The 22425-nt window shown below is 46.4% G+C and overlaps 1 long non-coding RNA gene across 1 annotated transcript; it reads right to left on the bottom strand.

The window, feature by feature from the left end:
* Window positions 1-950: 950 nt before the first annotated feature.
* On the bottom strand, window positions 951-21999 carry LOC121868912. The gene is made up of 3 exons (XR_006089481.1): window positions 21730-21999; window positions 6091-6280; window positions 951-1026 (listed from the first exon to the last, which is right to left on the bottom strand). It is a non-coding gene; the product is annotated as an uncharacterized LOC121868912 (long non-coding RNA).
* Window positions 22000-22425: the final 426 nt, after the last annotated feature.

Genomic DNA, 22425 nt, shown 5'->3' with positions numbered 1-22425 from the left:
TACTGTATATAGTGTGGCTCCTGTTACTCTACTGTATATAATGTGGCCCCTGTTACAGTACTGTACATAATGTGGCACCTGTTACTCTACTGTATATAGTGTGGCTCCTGTTACTCTACTGTATATAATGTGGCCCCTGTTACAGTACTGTACATAATGTGGCTCCTGTTACTCTACTGTATATAGTGTGGCTCCTGTTACTCTACTGTATATAATGTGGCCCCTGTTACAGTACTGTACATAATGTGGCACCTGTTACTTTACTGTATATAGTGTGGCTCCTGTTACTCTACTGTATATAATGTGGCCCCTGTTACAGTACTGTACATAATGTGGCTCCTGTTACTCTACTGTATATAGTGTGGCTCCTGTTACTGTACATAGTGTGGCTCCTGTTGCTGTACTGTAGGAAGAGTTCTCATGGTGGTGGCTTGCATATACTGTACATAGCTGTCTTTTACCGCCGTGACCCATCATAACTGTCTCACCATGACCCACCTTAACTGTCTCACCATGATACACTTACAATGACAAACCCTCCATGATTCACCCACCATGACACATTCACTATAACACACCGATCATGACACACCCACCATGACACGCCCACCATGAGACACCCACCATGAGATACTCACTATGATACACCCCCCATGATACACTCACTATGACACCGATCATGACTCACCCACCATGACACACTCACTATGACACACCCACCATGACTTATCCACCATGACACACCCACCCTAACATACTCACCATGACACACTCCTCATGACATACCCACCATGACACGCCCACCATGACACACCCACTATGACGCACTAGCCATGCCACACCCACCATGACACACTCACTATGACACACCAATCATGACACACCCACCATGAGACACTCACTATGGCACACCGATCATGACACACTCACCATGACACAACCACCATGACACACTCACCGTATTGATGGAGCTTCTTGCGTCTTCCATTGCCTTGGCCTCCCTTAAATGGCCCAAGGCCGGGCATCCTGGAGAGGGGGAGAGAGGGGGTTAAAAGCGTGTCTAACGAGAGAGAGAGAGATTTACCTCCATATGATCGTCACCATCAACTGAATTATATTACTGTAATACACCAGTGTTCCTTCCAGGTATTGTCACACAATTTTTGTAATCATGTTGCAACATTTTTATATATGATATTATTGTGGAGTTGAGTTGAAATCCATACCAAGTGAGACAAAAGTGCATTCTGTCAAGCCCAAAATCCGCAGTAATTCTGGTTCGTGGCGAATAATAATTGTGGATGATCAAAATAATATGGACTACGTTCAGTATTTATTGTATGGCTATTACTAAAATATGTCCTTTTACTATCTAATGTAATAAACCAAAGGGGTAGTAGTAGGGGGACGTAATAAAAAAAAACATTCACTTTTATCTACAATTCTGAAATTTTTAACACGTTTTTGTGACCAAGGCCTTTCATTTTTTCACAGGATCAAAGCCTAAATATAACCTTGGCGGCCACATTCGACAAATCCAATATGGCCACTACCCATACCATGGTTCTTAAACTAAAAGTGGTAATGTCACAAGTGATACGTCTTTTCGGGGGTTTATGAGGACAAGGAAACCAATTATGGTTGAGGCCGTACGTGATCCTGCACCTTTGACTCATGGTTGCATCGCTGTCATTCTCGTCTGGCCGCTGAGAAACCATGATGCTGGCCTTCGGACCCTGCAGGAGCACATTCATGACGCTCAGCAATGGTTCAGGAACTGGATTGCTCAAACAACGTGAGGAGAATGAGCCTTTGAATGGATCCTGCTTGACGAGAATGTGATGGCGCAGTATTCCAGCGGCCTTAACCAGGAACAGCGCATCATTCTGGTTGATTTCAGACCGCTAGAGGGATTGAGCTGACGCAGCACTCACTGTCTCCACATAACTAATCAAGACTTTCTTGCCCTTTGCCTACCATTTGCACCCAGGGAGATGCTTTAGTAGATGCTCTTTGAATCTCTTATAGAGATTCTGTAGATAGGAGAATTTGAAGACCTCTCTACACTCAGACATGAAAATGATGAGCTGGGCAGTGACCATGCGGGTTGAACGGAGAAGAAGCTTAATCAACTGCTGCTGATACACGATCGTACTTGTTTGCAGCATCCCACGTTGTACATCAGCATGTGTTGTCAGACGTGAAAGTAGCTGGTAGTTCCGGGATTTTTCAGCCAACTCCTTCAGATTTTTGTCAATATTCACACAGATGTACACGCTGGTCTCTCTGGGCTAGACCCGAAACTCTGGTCGAACGAAGATCCAAGTTCTTAGGGCTAGGATTATCTGATACTTCGCCAGCCCGTTTTACGCGATGACTATTGCAGGCACTCCTACAAGATTTGTAGTAAACTGCCTTGTGAAAAAGGAGAGTGGAGGCACTACCTGAACTATCATCAAGTCGCTGGAGGTTGATATCAAATGGGAGAGCCCTGAGCGGTTTCAAATCTTTAAGATCTTTTTCAGGCGACGCGAGTCCCCCATCTGTTGTATATTGTAAAATGTCTATCTTTTTTGATTGGCAAAGACATAATAACTAATTTGTGGGTTATCATCCCCAGTTCTCTGTCAAATGTTCGCAACAATAAATACATTTGATATTTATGACACAATTGTTAGAACAAAGGTCATCACATCGTTGTAATAAGTGCCCAATGTATGCCTGATCATCAAGATGTGCCCACTATCAAGGTTAAGGCTAAAAATAACCCTGACCTTGACACGTGACTGACTTTCAGTCTTAAAAGTATTGTCATAATTGGATTCCTCGTCTTCATAAGCCCCCCCAAAGAGATATATCTTGCGACATTACCACTTTTGGTTTAAAAGCTATGGTACGGGTGGCGACCACATTGGATTTGTCCAATATGGCCGCTAAAGTAAGATTTCGGTTTGGCTCCCGTGAAAAAAAAATGAAAGGTCTTGATCACAGGAAGTTGTGTTCAAAATTTCAAATTTGTAGATAAAGTTGATTGATTGTGGTCTTTTTTGGTGATAAAGCTCCCCTCCTCCCACACTAGAGATAAAAGGCATAATGATAATGAATAGGTTAAAGAGGATAAAAAATAAGGACATACGGAAGAAATGTAGAGGTGAAAACTAAAAGCGGTTGAGCTGCAGTAAGTTTGCTGACGTAATGTGATCAAACTGAAACAGTAGTGAGACACTGGTAAAATATTGTTTATTCAGATGATGATGGTAGGTGGAGGGTTAGGTAAACACGAAGAGTGGGACAAAGGAAGCAACGGTGTGCGTAGACGGGATGAGAACTTGTTGTCAAAGATGATTGATGCCAAGTTGTGGGAAGATATTGGAAGCATAATGTATTGTCTAATAGGTGGACCCTGCTGCCACATGGCATCACGAAAATTGTGGCCAAGTCTCGGGTTGCTGATCTGACTTTCTGCTTTGTTTACAATTGCAGGGTCTCAATTGTTTCTCTTACTTTGACAACACAACATACGTACAGTATATCGTTTCTCACTCTTGATTTTTTTTCATATTTATTCATGGCTCTACAGTATAATTACACTGGGGAACAAAATTCAACTTTTTGTCAGTTGCATACATTTTGAGACCTGTTTCTGGGTAAATTGAGGTCACTGATTTCAAATATGGCACCGTTTTTTTTCTAACGGGTCTAGTTTTGTTGCGGTGAGTTACGTACCATTTACTACTATATATAGTTAGACTACCATATACTACTGCTAAAAATCTAAACCAGCACACAGAGAGGAATTACCAAACACGTAGAATTAATTTTTAATTACTTTTATTTACCTTGACAAGCATATTTTGGATTCATCAGTTGCTTTTGTGAACTATGCCAGATTTATTCAGGCACAAACTTGCGTTTAATGGACTGTCTTGAATATCGCCTCTCAGTGCAGTCTCGCTGAATGCTCCAGCAATAGTCCGCCATCACGTGAATGTCCCAGCGACCTTGATACCTGTCTTCCATGACTTTGATATCCTGGTGAAAGCGTTCACCTTGCTCATCACTCACGTCCCCCAAGTTTGCCGGAAACAGTTCAAGATGACTGTTCAGGAAATGCATCTTAATGCTCATGTTGCAACCTAACACATGGAAACTTTCCATCAAAGATTCAACGAGCTTTTTATAGTCCTCTGATTTCCTGTTTCCAAGAAAGTTCCTTACAACAGAAACGAATGCTCCCCATGCATTTCTCTCAACATCAGGTCTTTAATCAGCGTCCTAATTTGAGGGCCGTCGAAAATACCTGCTTTGAGTTTTTCTAGCGTTAAACCAGGGAACACTTCACACAGATACTTAAAACAGTCACTGTCAGTATCGAGCGCCTTGACAAACTGTTTCATAAGGCCCAGCTTGATGTGAAGGGGCGGGAAAACAATTTTTTCACGTTCCACTAGGGGTTCATAAATGATGTTCTTTTCCCCAACATTGAGGCTTTCCCTAACTGGCCATTCCTTCTGAATCCAGTGTCTGTCTTTGGCTCTGCTGTCCCAGAGGCAGATAAAGCAAGGAAATTTTGTATACCCACCTTGCTGTCCTAGCAAAAAATTGACCATTTTTAGATCAACACAGATGATCCATTTGTGTTCTTCATATTTGAGTAGCTCCAAAACCGTTTTGATGTGTTCATATTTTTCTTTCAGGTGTACTGAGTGTCCTATGGGTATTGCGCCAAAGATGTTGCCTATATGTAATAAAACACACTTCAGACTCCGCTTCGAGCTATCTATAAAGAGGCGCCACTCTTTCGGATCATAACCTGGAGCTCCCATCGCGGTGACTAATCCAGATATATCACAACAGTAGACGAAGTCAAATTTAGAATTTAGAATCAAAGAACTGTAAGAGGTTCTTTTCTCTGTTGCGAAAGAATGTTACCTTTGTGTCTATTTTCAGCAAGTTTTTATCTTTTAACCGTGAAGCCAACAATTCTGACAGCTTTTTAGACAGACCCAGATCTCGAACTAAGTCATTGAGTTCTGCTTGGCTAAATGTTTGCGGTTCTGTTGATATGCCTGCAAAATCTGAGTGACTATTTCTGTTAGTTGACTCCTCTGTGACCTCAGTGTCATATTCACTGTCAGATTCAACGGAAGCAAGTTGAGTGAAGATAGGCTTTGGAACATCATCTGAATGGGGCACAGGCCTGATTGCTGAATCTAGACCTGATCTGCACAAACGAATGCCATTTTCAGAATCTGTGACCTCAAATCTACCAGAATCAAGTGTCAGAACTCATGCAACCGAAAGTGTGTTCCCCAGTGTAATATTATTTTGAGTAGTATTTTATAATTTATATTTTTTATTAAAATTTTATATTTTATTAATTATTATTATTACACGATTATTATTATTATTATTATTATTATTTTTATTATTATTATTATTACTATTATTATTATTATTACTATTACAATTATTATTATTAGTAGTATTATATTTGGCCCCCAGTCCCCGATGTGGGTGAGTGACATGTGCCCTGGTGGGCTAATCCTGTCAAAAAACAAAAACAAAAAGTCTTGGGAGCCCAATTATGAAAAGGAATACGTAGCAAAACACATCTTTTTCAGCAGTAAGACTAATTGATTGACAGAAGATGATGAATGATTATATTCTTTATTCCGTCCCTACTGTAGGATATACTGTACTATACAGTACTGTACCTTATCGCGGGATAAAGCATCAAGATTTTAAGAGTTAAACAAAATAGTAATAACCATCCATTGCTTGTTGAAAATGTTCGCTTTTGTTGTACAACTCATATTTCATTCTCTGATTTTGAGTAAAAACAAAAATTATAAGGTTACTTGTTATTAATTTAATTTACGGATGCAATTTTCATATATCAACACACAGGTTACAAAGTTTTCCTTTATATTTAATAAAAATAATATAATATATTATTAAAGTTGGCATAAATATATTCCATGCACAAATAAAACTGATATAAACTAAACAACAGGAGTGAGATATGCACTAAGTTTGAGTGTATATTTACACTCTCATACTTACATACCCTTCGATGTTTCTACTTACTCAGAGGGGCGATCTGGTATCCCTGACGAATCCACCTCCAAAATTTCCTCCGCTTCATAAGGCAGAGAAAGGTCACTAGATGCGGAAGACTTGGTGTCTCTCAATTTAGAAGCACCCTTCCTCGTCTTACTTTTAGTGTCTCTGTACTCTGTGGGATCCAGCGGGGAGGGAGCTCGAGGATCCTGTCAATCTACAGAAGGAAGAGAAAATTTTAATTTTATAAAAGTGTAAATGTAAAGTAGATGGTGGATAATACATGTGATATTCCAGTGACCAGACCATAAGTAGCATAGAGAATAATATTGTCAGAACAGGTACAGGGTAGCGCAGGTGCAAGGTGCAGGTGTGTCCAGGATTAGTAACACCTGGCCGGGAGATTACTGTTTATCTACAAATATGTTGTAAGACCAAGCAGTTATTGATAAAAGAGGGACCAACGGATGCTACGTTCACTGCCGTATTTACCCTCATACACGCTGCTCTCACCCCAACACACTGCCCCGCCAGTACTGTCACCCAACACACTACCCCGCTAGTACTGTCACCCAACACACTGCCCCGCTACTGTCACAACACGCCCCGCCAGTACTGTCACCCCACACTGCCCGCTGCATGCAACACACTGCCCCGCTAGTAGTTCACCCAACACACTGCCCCGCTAATCCTCCAGCACACTGCCCCGTTAGTACTGTCACCAAAAACACTGCCCGTAAAGTATGTCACCCAACACACTGCCCGCTAGTTACAACCACACTGCCTCGTCTGTGACCCAACACACTGCGCCGCTAGTACTGTGACCCAACACACTGCGCTAGTACTGTCACCCAACACTCTGCCCATTAGTACTGTGTCCCAACACACTGCTGTTAGTACTGTCACCCAACACACTGCTCCGTTAGTACTGTCACCCAACACACTGCCCCGCTAGTGCTGTCACCTAACACACTGCCCGCTAGTACTGTCCCCCAACACACTGCCCCGCTAGTACTGTCACCCAACACACTGCCCCCCGTAGTACTGTCACCCAACACACTGCCCGCTGGTACTGTCCCCCAACACACTGCCCGCTAGTAGTCACAACACACTGCCCCCGCTAGTGCTGTCCTCCAACACACTGCCCCGCTAGTAATGTCACCCAACACACTGCCCCGCGAATACTGTCCCCAACACACTGCCCGCTAGTAGTCACCCAACACACTGCCCCGCTAGTACTCTCACCCAACACACTGCCCCGCTAGTACTGTCCTCCAACACACTGCCCGCTAGTACTGTCACCCAAAACACTGCCCTGTTGGTGCAGTCACCCAAAACACTGCCCGTTAGTACAGTCACCCAAAACACTGCCCGTTAGTATGTCACCCAACACACTGCCCCTTCAGTACTATCCTCCAACACACTGCCCCGCTAGTGTCACCCAAAACACTGCCCCGTTGGTACGCAATACACTGCTGCGCTAGTTCTGTCATCCAACACTGCCCCTTAATGTTATCCACCCAAAACACTGCCCCGTTAGTACTGTCACCCAACACACTGCCCGTTAGTACTGTCACCCAACACTGCCCCGTTGGTCAGTCACAAACTCTGCCCCGTTAGTACAGTCACCCAAAACACTGCCCCGTTAGTTGCTGTCACCCAACACACTGCGCCGCTGGTCTGTCACCCAACACTGCCCCGCTAGTACTGTCACAACACACTGCCCCGTTAGTACTGTCACCCAACACAATGCCCCGTTAGTACTGTCCCACAACACACTGCCCGCTAGTACCGTCACCCCCCCACACTAGTACTGTCACCCCACACTGCCCCGCTAGTTCTGTCATCAACACACTGCCCCGCTAGATTGTCTCACTACAAACACTGCCCCGTTAGTACTGTCACCCAACACACTGCCCCGGTAGTACTGTCACCCAACACTGCCCCGCTAGTACTATCCTCAACACACTGCCCCGCTAGTACTGTCACCCAAAACACTGCCCGTTAGTACTGTCACCCAACACACTGCCCGCTAGTTCTGTCATCAACCACACTGCCCCGCTAATGTGTCAGCCAAAACACTGCCCCGGTAGTACTGTCACCCAACACACTGCCCCGTTGGTGCAGTCACCCAAACACTGCCCCCTTAGTACAGTCACCAAACACTGCCCATTGGCTACTGCAACACACTGCGCGCTAGTGCTTCACCCAACACACTGCCCTCAGAATACTGTCACCAACACACTGCCCCGTTAGTACTGTCACCCAACACAATGACCCGTTAGTACTGTCCCCCAACACACTGCCCCGCTAGTACTGTCACCCAACACACTGCCCGCTAGTACTGTCACCCAACACACTGCCCGCTAGTTCTGTAATCCTGTGTTGTCACCCAAACCACTGCCCCGTTAGTACTGTCACCCCCGTTAGTACTGTCACCAAAACACTGCCCCGTGCAGTCCACCCAAAACACTGCCCCGTGGTACAGTCAAAAACACCTTACTAGTACTGTCACCCCATGCTGCGCCGCTAGTGCTGTCACAACACACTGCCCCCTTCATTACTGTCACCCAACACACTGCCCCGTTAGTACTGTCACCCAACACAATGCCCCGTTAGTACTGTCCCCAACACACTGCCCGCTAGTACTGTCACCCAACACACTGCCCCTTAGTACTGTCACCCAACACACTGCCCGCTAGTACTGTCACCCAACACACTTCCCCGTTAGTGCTGTCACCCAACACACCTGCTGCACTGCAACACACTGTCCCTAGTACTGTACCCAACACGCCCCGCTACTACTGTCACCCAACACACTTCCCCGTTAGTACTGTCACCCAACACTGCCCCTTAATAGTCACCAGCACACTGCCCCGCTAGTGCTGTCACTGCCTCCCTTCCCCAACAGACTGCCCGCTAGTACTGTCACCCAACGCACTGCCCCGCTAGTACTGTCCTCCATCACTGCCCGCTAGTACTGTCACCCAACGCACTGCCCCGCTAGTACTGTCTTCCAACACACTGCCCCTCCAGTACTGTCACCAACACTGCCCCGCTAGTACTGTCCCCCAACACACTGCCCCTAGTACTGTCATCCATCACACTGCCTCGCTAGTACTGTGACCCAACACACTGCCCCGCTAGTGCTGTCACCCAACACACTGCCCCATAGTGCTGTCCTCCATCACACTGCCCTAGTACTGTCATCCAACCCTGCCCGCTCATGCGCCTCACGCCATACACTGCCCCTTCAGTACTGTCACCCAACACGCCCCGCTAGTGCTGTCACCCAACACACTGCCCCGCCAGTACTGTCACCCAAACACTGCGTTAGTAATGTCACCCAACACACTGCCCCTTAGTACTGTCACCCACCACACTGCCCGCTGGTTCTGTCATCCTTGCTGTCACCCAACACACTGCCCCGCTAGTACTGTCACCCAACACATTGCCCCGCTAGTACTGTCACCCAACACACTTTCCCGCTAGTACTGTCCCCAACACACTGCCCCTTCTTGCCCCGCAAGTACTGTCACCCAACACACTGGTCTGTGCTCTGTCACCAACACACTGCCCCGTTAGTACTGTCACCCAACACACTGCCCCGCTAGTGCTGTCACCCAACACTCTGCCCCCCTGTCACCCAACTCGCTGCCCCGTTAGTACTGTCACCAACACAATGCCCCGGTAGTACTGTCCCCCAACACACTGCCCCGCTAGTGCTGTCACCCAACACTCTGCCCCGCTAGTACTGTCACCCAACACACTGCCCCGCTAATAGTCACCCAACACACTGCCCCCTCAGTACTGTCACAACACACTGCCCCGCTAGTACTGTCACCCAACACACTGCCCCGTTAGTACTGTCACCCAACACAATGCCCCGTTAGTACTGTCCTCACACGCCTTTAGTTGTCATCCAACACACTGCCCCGCGTACTGTCCTCCAACATACTGCCCCGATAGTACTGTCACCCAACACACCCGCTAATGAGTCACCCAACACACTGCCCGATAGTGCTGTCCTCCAACACACTGCCCGTTAGTACTGCCCCAACACTGTCCCGCTAGTAGTCACAACACACTGCCCCGCTGGTACTGTCACCAACACACACTCCCCCCTAGTACTGTCACCAACCACACTGCCCCGTTAGTACTGTCACCCAACACAATGCCCCGTTAGTACTGTCACCCAACACACTCCCCGCTAGTACTGTCACCAACACACTGCACCGCTAGTTCTGTCACCCAACACACTGCCCCGCTAGTACTGTCACCCAACACACTGCACCGCAATCTGTCACCCAACCACCCCATCAAGTCTGTCACCCAACCACTGCCCTTGGTGCTGTACCTTGCCCCCGCTAGTACTGTCACCAACACACTGCCCCGCTAATAGTCACCCAATACACTGCCCCGCTAGTACTGTCACCCAACACACTGCACCGCAAGTACTGTCACCCCAAACATTGCCCCGCTAGTACTGTCACCCAACACACTGCCCGCTAGTACTGTCCCCCAACACACTGCCCCGCTAGTACTGTCACCCAAACTTTCCCCTAGTACTGTCCCCCAACACACTGCCCCGCTAATAGTCACCCAACACACTGCCCTTAATAGTCACCCAATACACTGCCCCGCAACTGTCACCCAACACTGGTCTGTTAGCACTGTCACCCCAACACACTGCCCCGTTAGTACTGTCACCCAAAACACTGCCCCGTTAGTACTGTCATCAACACTGCCACGTTAGTACTGTCATCCGACACACTGCCCCGCTAGTGCTGTATCCAACACACTGCCCGCTAGTACTGTCACAACACACTGCCCCGTTAGTACTGTCACAAAACACTGCTCGTTAGTACTGTCACCCAACACACTGCCCCATTAGTACTGTCACCTAAAACACTGCCCCGTTAGTACTGTCACCCAACTGCCCCTGCTCATTATCTGTCCCCCAAACACTGCCCCGTTAATACTGTCACCCAAAACATTGCCCCGTTAGTACTGTCACCCATCACACTGCCCCGTTAGTACTGTCACAAATACTCCCCGTAAGTGCTGTCACCCAACACACTGCCCTTCAGTATCTGTCACCAACACTCTGCCCCGTTAGTACTGTCACCAACCACACCCCCGTTAGTACTGTCTCCCAGAAAAACTGCCCCTTAGTACTGTCACCCAAAACACTGCCCAGTTCATTGCTGTCACCCAACACACTGCCCGTTAGTACTGTCTCCAGAAAAAACTGCCTCGTTAGTACTGTCACCCAAAACTCTCCCTATACTGTCACCCACACGCTGCCCCGTTAGTACTGTCACCAACACACACTGCCCTGTTAGTACTGTCATCCGACACTGCCCCCATAGTGCTGTCACCCAACCCACTGCGCCCTAGTACTGTCACCAACACACTGCCCCGTTAGTACTGTCACCCAAAACACTGCCTCGTTAGTACTGTCCCCATCCACTGCCCATTAGTACTGTCACAAAACACTGGCCCGTTAATACTGTCACCCAAAACACTGCCCCGTTAGTACTGTCCTCAACACCACCCCCGTTCGTACTGTCACCCAACATAATGCCCCGCAAGTGCTGTCACCACACACACTGCCCAGTTAATACTGTCACCCAACACTCTGCCCCGTTAGTACTGTCACCCAACACACTGCCCTGCTAGTACTGTCTCCGAAAAAACTGCCCCGTTAGTACTGTCATCCAAAACACTGCCCCGTTCATTACTGTCCCCGCACTGCCCCGCTAGTACTGTCCTCCATCACACACTGCCCGCTAGTACTGTCAACCAACACACTGCCCCGCTAGTACTGTCACAACACACTGCCCCGCTAGTACTGTCACCCAACACACTGCCCGCTAGTACTGTCACCCAACACACTGCGCCGCTAGTGCTGTCACCCAACACACTGCCCGCTAGTACTGTCACCCAACACACTGCCCCTAGTACTGTCACCCAACACACTGCGCCGCTAGTACTGTGACCCAACACACTGCCCCGCTAGTACTATCACCCAAGACTCTGCCCCATAGTACTGTCCTCAACACACTGCCCCCCATTAGTACTGTCACCTACACACTGCCCCGCTAGTACTGTCACCCCACACTTCCTTCCCGCTAGTGCTGTCACCTTACACACCTTTGGCTGTCACCCAACACACTGCCCCGCTAGTACTGTCACCCAACACACTGCCCCTAGTACTGTCACCCAACACACCCCGCCAGTACTGTCACCCAACACACTGCCCCGCTAGTGCACATCACACTGCCCCGCTAGTACTGTCACCCAACACACTGCCCCTTTAGTGCTGTCACCCAACACACTGCCCCTAGTAGTCACCCAACCTGCCCGCTAGTACTGTCACCCAACACACTGCCCTTCTAGTACTGTCACCCAACACTGCCCCGCTAGTACTGTCACCCAACACACTGCCCCAATTCACCACTACACTGCCCGCTAGTAGTCACCCAACACACTGCGCCCGCTAGTGTTGTCACCCAACACACTGCGCCGCTAGTACTGTCCTCATCACACTGCCCTTCAAGTACTGTCACCCAACGCACTGCCCCGCTAGTACTGTCACCCAACACTGCCCCACTAGTACTGTCACCCAACGACCTGCCCGCTAGTACTTCTCCAACACACTGCCCCCTAGTACTGTCACCCAACGCACTGCCCGCTAGTAATGTCCTCCATCACACACTGCCCCGCTAGTACTGTCCCCAACACTGCCCCGCTAGTACTGTCACCCAACACACTGCCCCCGCTAGTACTATTCACCCAACACACTGCCTGCTAGTACTGTCACCCAACACACTACCCGCTAGTACTGTCACCCCTCCTTGGCTGTCCACACTGCCCCTCTTTCTGACCACCACCCCGCTAGTACCTTCCACAACCGCACGCCCCGCTACTATGTCACCCACACACTGCCACGCTAGTACTGTCACCCAACAGCACTGCCCGTGCTGTCACAACCACTGCTCATGTACTATTCACCCAACACACGGCCCCCGCTAGTACTGTCACAACACTGCCCGCTAGTACTGTCACCCAACACACTGCCCCGCTAGTACTGTCACCCAACGCACTGCCCCGCTAGTACTGTCACCCAACACACTGCCCGCTGGTAGTATTCACCAACACACTGCCCCTTAGTACTGTCACCCAACACACTGCCCCGCTAGTACTATTCACCCAACGCACTGCCCCGCTAGTACTGTCACAACACTCTGCCCGCTAGTACTATTCACAACACACTGCCCGCTAGTGCTGTCACCCAACACTGCCCCGCTAGTACTGTCACAACACACACCGCGCTAGTACTGTCACAACACACTGCCCCCTAGTACTGTTCACCCAACACACTGCCCCGCTAGTGCTGTCACCAACACACTGCACCGCTAGTACTGTCACCCAACACACTGCACCGCTAGTACTATTCACCCCAACACTGCCCCTAGTACTGTCACCACACACTGCCCGCTAGTACTGTCACCCAACACACTGCCCCTGGTACTGTCATCCAACACACTGCGCCGCTAGTACTGTCCTCCAACACACTGCCCCGTAGTACTGTCACCCAACACACTGCCCTGATAGTACTGTCCTCCCAACACACTGCCCTAGTACTGTCACCCAACAATCTGCCCCTCTAGTACTGTCACCCAACACACTGCCCCGCTAGTACTGTCACCCAACACACTGCCCTGCTAGTACTGTCCAACCCCTAGTACTGTCACCCAACACACTGCCCCCTAGTACTGTCACCCAACACACTGCCCCGCTAGTACTGTCACCCAACACACGCTAGTACTGTCACCCAACCTGCTCCGCTAGATGCAACACACTGCCCCGCCAGTACTGTCACCCACACACTGCCCCTTAGTGACTGTCACAACCACCTGCCCCGCTAGTACTATTCACCCAACACACTGCCCCGCTAGTACTGTCACCCAACACACTGCCCCGCTAGTACTGTCCCAACCACTGCCCTGCTGGTACTGTCACCCAACACACTGTCCCGCTATGCACTGTCCTCAACACACCTGCCCCTTAGTGCTGTCACAAACTGCCCCGCTAGTACTGTCACCCAACACACTGCCCCCCTAGTACTGTCATCCAACACACTGCCCCGCTAGTGCTGTCCCCAACACACTGCCCCGCTAGTACTGCCCAACACACTGCCCTATAGTACTGTCCTCCAACACTGCCCCGCTAGTACTGTCACCAATCTGCCCTCTAGTACTGTCACCCAACACACTGCCCCTCTAGTACTGTCACCCAACACACTGCCCTGCTAGTACTGTCACCCAACACACTGCTCCCGCTAGTACTGTCACCAACACACTGCCCCTTGGTCCCAACACACTGCCCCGCTAGTGCTACCCAACACACTGCCCCGATGCCCAACCTGCTCGCCGTACTGTCACCAACACACTGCCCCGTAAGTCTGTCACCAACACACTGCCCTTAGTACTGTCACCCAACACACTGCCCGCTAGTACTGTCACAACACACTGCCCCGCTAGTACTGTCACCCAACACACTGCCCCGCTCAGTACTGTCACCCAACACACTGCCCGCTAGTACTGTCACCCAACACACTGCCCCTAGTACTGTCCTCCAACACACTGCCCGCCTAGTACTGTCACCCAACACGCCCCTCTAGTACTGTCCACCCAACACACTGCCCCTTAGTACTGTCACCCAACACACTGCCCTGCTAGTACTGTCACAACACACTGTCCCCCTGCCACTCTGCCCGCTAGTACTGTCACCCAACACACTGCCCCGCTAGTACTGTCACCCAACACACTGCCCGCTAGTACTGTCACCCAACACTGCCCCGCTAGTACTGTCACCCAACACACTGCCCTGCTAGTACTGTCACCCAAAACACTGCCCCTGCTAGTACTGTCACCAACACACTGCCCTGCTAGTACTGTCACCCAACACACTGCCCGCCAGTGCTGTCACCCAACACACTGCCTGCCAGTGCTGTCACCCAACACACTGTCCTGCTAGTACTGTCACCCAACACACTGCCCCTGCTAGTACTATCCCCAACACACTGCCCCTGCCAGTGCTGTCACCCAACACACTCTGCCCAGTACTTGTCACCCAACACACTGCCCTGCCAGTGCCTACCCAACACACTACCCCGCTAGTACTGTCACCCAACACACTGCCCCGCTAGTAGTGTCAGCAACACACTAACCCAACCTAACACCTCACACCTCGTTATCCTCACTAACACCTCACAACTCATTATCCTCACCAACACATCATTATCCTTACTAACACCTGACAAATCATCATCCTTAATAACACCTCACAACTCATTATCCTCACTAGCACCTCACAACTCATTATCCTCACCAACACATCATTATCCTTACTAACACCTGACAAATCATCATCCTCAATAACACCTCACAACTCATATCCTCACTAACACCTGACAACTCATATCCCCCACTAACTCCTCACAACTCATATCCTCACTAACACCTGACAACTCATTATCCTCACTAACACCTGACAACTCATTATCCCCACTAAACTCTCACAACTCATTATCCCCACTAACACCTGACAACTCATTATTCTCACTAACACCTGACAACTCATTATCCTCACTAACTCCCTCTACAACTCATTATCCCTACTAACACCTCACAACTCATATCCCTCACTAACACTTCACAACTCATTATCCTCACTAACACCTAACAACTCATTATCCTCACTAACACCTCACAACTCACATTATCCTCACTAACACCCAACCAAATCACTCACCAACACCTCATTATCCTCACTAACACCTGACAACTCATTATTCTCACTAACACCTGACAACTCATCATCCTCACTAACACCTCACAACTCATTATCCTCACTAACACCTAACAACTCATTATCTCACCAACACCTCATTATCCTCACTGACACCTGACAACTCATTATCATCACTAACACCTCACAACTCATTATCCTCACTAACACCTAACAACTCATTATCCTCACTAACACCTAACAACTCATTATCCTCACCAACACCTCATTATCCTCACTACCACCTGACAACTCATTATTCTCACTAACACCTGACAACTCATTATCCTCACTAACACCTGACAACTCATTATCCTCACTAACACCTCATTATCCTCACTAACACCTGACAACTCATTATCCCCACAAACTCCTCACAACTCATTATTCTCACTAACACTTGACAACTCATTATCCTCACTAACACCTGACAACTCATTATCCCCACTACTCCTCACAACTCATTATCCTCCCTAACACCTGACAACTCATTATCCTCACTAACACCTGACAACTCATTATTCTCACTAACACCTGACAACTCATTATCCTCACTAACTCCTCACAACTCATTATCCTCACTAACACCTCACAACTCATTATCCTCACTAACACCTCACAACTCATTATCCTCACTAACACCTAACAACTCATTATCCTCACTAACACCTCACAACTCATTATCCTCACTAACACCTAACAACTCATTATCCTCACCAACACCTCATTATCCTCACTAACACCTGACAACTCATTATTCTCACTAACACCTGACAACTCATCATCCTCACTAACACCTCACAACTCATTATCCTCACTAACACCTAACAACTCATTATCCTCACCAACACCTCATTATCCTCACTGACACCTGACAACTTATTATCATCACTAACACCTCACAACTCATTATCCACACTAACACCCAACCTCATTATCCTCACTAACACCTAACAACTCATTATCCTCACCAACACCTCATTATCCTCACTAACACCTGACAACTCATTATTCACCAACACCTGACAACCCATTATCCTCACTAACATCTGACAACTCACATCACTAACACCCATTATCCCTCCCTAACACCTCACAACTCATTATCCCTCACTAACCCCTAACAACTCATTATCCCCACTAACTCCCACAACTCATTAGCCTCACTAACACCTCGCAACTCATTATCCTCACTAACACCTCACACCTCCATCCTCACTACCCTCACAACTCATTATCCTCACTACACCTACAGTTCATTATCCCCACTAACCCTCCCAACTCATACTTCTCTAACACCTCACAGCTCATTATCCCCACACCTCACAGCTCCATCTCACTAACACCTCACAACTCATTATCCTCACTAACACCTTACAGTTCATATCCTCACTAACTCCTCCCAACTCATTATCCTCTCTAACACCTCACAGCTCATATCCTCACTAACACCTCACAACTCCCACTCATCCCTAAAACATCAAAACTCATTATCCTCACTAACACCTCACAGCTCATTATCCTCACTTAACTCCTCCCAACCCATATCCCCCAACACCTCACAGCTCATATTATCTCTCACTAACACCTCACAGCTCATTATCCTCACTAACTCCTCCCATCTCATTATCCTCACTAACACCTCCAGCTCATTATCCTCACTAACACCCTCACAACCCATTATCCTCTCTAACACGTCACAGCTCATTATCCTCACTAACTCCTCCCAACTCATTATCCTCAAAACCCTCACAGCTCATTATCCTCACTAACACCTCACAGCTCATCCTCACTAACACCTCACAACCTATTATCTCACTAACACCTCACAGCTAATTATCCTCACTAACTCCTCCCAACTCAACCTCTCTAACACCTCACAGCTCATTATCCTCACTAACACCTCACAACTCATATCCTCTAAAACCTCAAAACTCATTATCCTCACTAACACCTCACAGCTAATCATCGCCTAACCCTCCCAAGTCATCCTCGCTAACACCTTACAACTCATTATCCTCACTAACACCTCACAGCTCATTATCCTCACTAACACCTCACAGTTCATTATCCTCACACACCTCACAGCTCATTATCCTCTAACACCCCACAACTCATAATCCTCTTAACACCTCACAGCTCATTATCCTCACCACTCCAACCATTATCCTCTAAAACCTCACAACCTATATCCCCACTAACACCTCACAGTTCCATTATCCTCTAACACCTCACAACCATTATCCTCAACACCTCCCAACTCATTATCCTCACTAACACCTCACAGCTCATTATCCTCACTAACACCTCACAACCCATTATCCTCTCTAACACCTCACAGCTCATTATCCTCACATACCTCACAACTCATTATCCTCTCTAACACCTCACAACTCATTATCCTCGCTAACACCTCACAACTCATTATCCTCTCTAACACCTCACAACTCATTATACTCTCTAACACCTCACTACTCATTATCCTCTCTAACACCTCACAGCTCATTATCCTCCTCACTAACACCTCACAACTCACATCTTAACACGTTCACAGCTCATTATCCCTCACTAACACCACAGCTCATTATCCCCACTAACACCTCATAACTCATTATCCTCACTAACACCTCACAACTCATATTCCTCACTAAACCCACACCCATTATCCTCACCACCTCAACTCATTATCCCCACTAACACCTCACAATCATTATCCTCACTAACACCTCACAACTCATTATCCTCTCAACATCTCACAACTCATTATCCTCACTAACACCTCATAGCTCATTATCCTCACTAACACCTCACAACTATTATCCCCACACACCTCCCAACTCATTATCCTTTCTAACACCTCACAGCTCCTTATCCTCACTAACACCTCCCAACTCATTATCCTCACTATCTCCTCCCAACTCAATATCCTCTCTAACACCTCACAGCTCATTATCCTCACTAACACCTGACAACCCATTATCCTCACTAACACCTCACAATCTCATTATCCTCACTAACACCTCACCAACTCATTATCGTCACTAACACCTCCCTACTCATTATCCTCACTAACACCTCACAACTCATTATCTCCTAACACCTCACTACTCATTATCCTCACTAACACCTCCCAACTCATTATCCTCACTAACACCTCCCAACTCATTATCCTCACTAACGTAAGTACTGGCCTCTTACCCGCTAAGTACACTGGGTTGGTGGTGTATCATCGCTTGTATTTCTTCACACACTTTTACTGATAATTTCAAAGGTAAAATATTAAACCTCGCGTACAAGTGTTCAGTGAAGAAGTCGAGTGTTGTGGGACTGTGAGGAATAATAAACCTTGAAATATGTTTAACACAATAATCCCAAACTAATCCAGTGTCTGTGAAAGTCATAATCCCTAAATAACTGCTTTATGAATTGTGTTTATAACTGAAGTATGCTGTTGTGGTATAATACTGTCTGTGACTTTCGAGTCTTTTTGTATATTGTATAAGTTTAGATGTACTGTACATCACACACACACACACACACACACACACACACACACACACACACACACACACACACACACACACACACACCATAAGAGAGTAACCTATAGAAATAAAAACAATATTCTGACAATCGAATCTTATGCACTAATATTAAAAAAACGATTAAAAAATAAAAAATCCAAATCATAACTAAAGACAAGTTGAATAGTGAAGTTAAATGTAGTTATGATAACAGTCAATTATAAGAGCAGACAATGAAGTTAAATTAAATATAGAAGTACTGTACAATGGACCCAGCACTTGAAGCACACGTACAGTACAGTTGAACACGAACCTACCTATACTTCTAACACGGGGTCCTGCTACAGTCTACACTCTACACAAGCAGAAAAGCCAATGATCTCCAGGAACGAACAGTCACTTGGTATTTGTTGTGTTTTATCATTTTGCCTTTGAATATTAATACATACCGTACGTGTGTTTAGTTTGTCTGATGATAGAAACTGTGACAAGAAAACGTTCGCTAGTGAAGAAGCCCAATCTTCTCCCAACCATGTCTTGAATATAGACGGAAGCTAAGGTACTCCATTGTTTCCCTTTTCCTATTGATTTTATCGAGATTTATCTTGTCCAGGTTTCCATTGAGGATCTACATGATATATATATATATATATATATATATATATATATATATATATATATATATATATATATATATATATATATATATATATATATATATATATATATATATATATATATATATATATATATATATATATAGCTACTTGACTTTCCTTTAGGGACAGTGTAGGTACAACACACTGTATATTAAGCCTTCGGTACACAAGGAGGCAGCATGGCCAGTACTGCACTCCATCGCCTTAACTTCCGCAATTTGTTGAGGTATCCATTTACAGCTGGGTGAACTGGGTGTGCCAGGGAATCGAACTCCGGAACAGGAGGCGAGCCCTGCATCCACTCGATTACCACGCTCCTGAGCGGAAGGTAAGTTACTGTGTATATGAACCCTCTCGCCGATCAAAAATGTCAGCACCGCCATGGCACTGATGACAGATGGCAGGCTGTTGTGTTGAACTGTCAGTTCGTGAATTCACTTCATCTTTTAACTATATAGCTACTTGACAAACCTAGACAGACAGACCATATGCTATTTTTTTGTGAAATCATGTCATGTGGTTTCTATTTTTTTCTTATCCCAAGTGTTTTAAATGAATATAATAAAAACCACAGTATTGCAGAATACTGTATACACTACTGTAAAGTGAAGCTACATGGTTCATTCCTTGCGGCACAAATCACCCATCACAATACAGTATACACAGTAGGATGACTATGTTTTGCTCTAAAGCGATAATTTCCTTCGTGAAAATAGATCCACCATCACAATCCCCATTATATACATCCTTACTTTACCAAGTATTGCCAGGCAAAATTACAGTTACGAGACCCAGGAGGGGGTCGCCGGATCTCTGGTTGACTATACATAGAGTACACGAGTTATATGACCCACATGAAGACTTGATTTGCTTATACTGTTTATCAATCGTTGCCTCCAATATTACCTCAGAAGATCCCGGTGCTGATAAAGAATCTGAGGATCAATGTTTTCCTCTAAATCTGACTTTACACTAAACCCAACTTGACACAAAATGCGACTTTACTTTAAATTGACTATATCTATCTATCTATCTATCTATCTATATATATATATATATATATATATATATATATATATATATATATATATATATATATATATATATATATACCCTGTGTGTTGGTGGGAGGTTCTAGAAGTGAACTGACGTCCAGGAAGGGTGCAACAGGCTATGTGCGCCCTTTACCGCAGTATATAACGAACTTCTCAACGGAACTAATACCATTAAGGTTTAGTCAGTTTAAGAAGTTGACAAAGAATATGTTTGATGAAGAAGTTGTTTAGTAATGTTGTTACTATTCCTAGTTTTTCGTGATACAATAGTTTTATATCATGATTAATTTTACACGTGGAATACATGAAAACTAACATACGTTGTTAAACTTATCACAAGTGCATGCACCATTATGTACAGTCACCCACAAAAGTCCTGTCGTCTCTCCCCCTGAACCACGATCCCCGAGATTCAGACTGTTGAATCCGAAGCATTTATGGATAGAATAATGCATCAATGTCTAAATTTTTGGGTACACGAGTCTGAATCTCAGGGCTCAGAGAGCAACAGGACTTGTGTGGGTGACTTTTACTGTACTTTATAGCTACAGCGCGCTCAAGAATACTTACTCATACTGCGGCACGTCATTGTTGCTGAGGAAGGTCTTGGACTTGGCTCCGTTAGAGGCGGCCAGAAGCAAGAGAAGAGACAAAGATGCCAGAAGAACGGAAGTCCTCCAAGCAGGCAACACCATCTTGAAGACCTCGACGATGTCTTGTCCTATGGCTTACTGTATACTTGTAAGTTACTAGTATAACATATCACCATACAATCTAACACGACTCTGAGGATAATGTGACGCAGCAACTGAAATGCTGGGGGGATGTCCACCTGTCGACGGTCAGTTCACGTCTGATGCCGCTACGACTGAGTGCTGGTTTGAACCAGGCAAGAACCCAGGTGAAGCTGCACTGAGCATGACGTCATCAATCTTGCTGCGGATGCCAGATGTATTTTTTATAATATCATATTCGCCACTTATCAGCATACTAGCCGGTTGGGCACTATCCAGTGTTAGGGGCTACAGTAGTAAACCATGTATAACTTTTTACGATACTTCTCACTTGGCCGAAGATTAGTGGTATTTGATAATGCTTTCAGTATCGCTTATACATGAATACTGTATTATATAGTTTATGCAATATTGAGCCTCAGAGGGCAAGCGATATACTAAACGGATAATTGCCAATTAACAAGAACTTGTTTGTACTATTTATAATTTTTTGAGATCTGACTGGTCATAAGTGATCATTCAAAACATAAAA

This window comes from Homarus americanus, unplaced genomic scaffold, assembly GCF_018991925.1.
Source record: "Homarus americanus isolate GMGI-L3 unplaced genomic scaffold, GMGI_Hamer_2.0 scaffold54730, whole genome shotgun sequence".
Taxonomy (NCBI): domain Eukaryota; kingdom Metazoa; phylum Arthropoda; class Malacostraca; order Decapoda; family Nephropidae; genus Homarus; species Homarus americanus.
The sequence above is the reverse complement of the archived record's forward strand: the minus strand, read 5'-3'. Positions and strand labels throughout refer to the sequence as shown.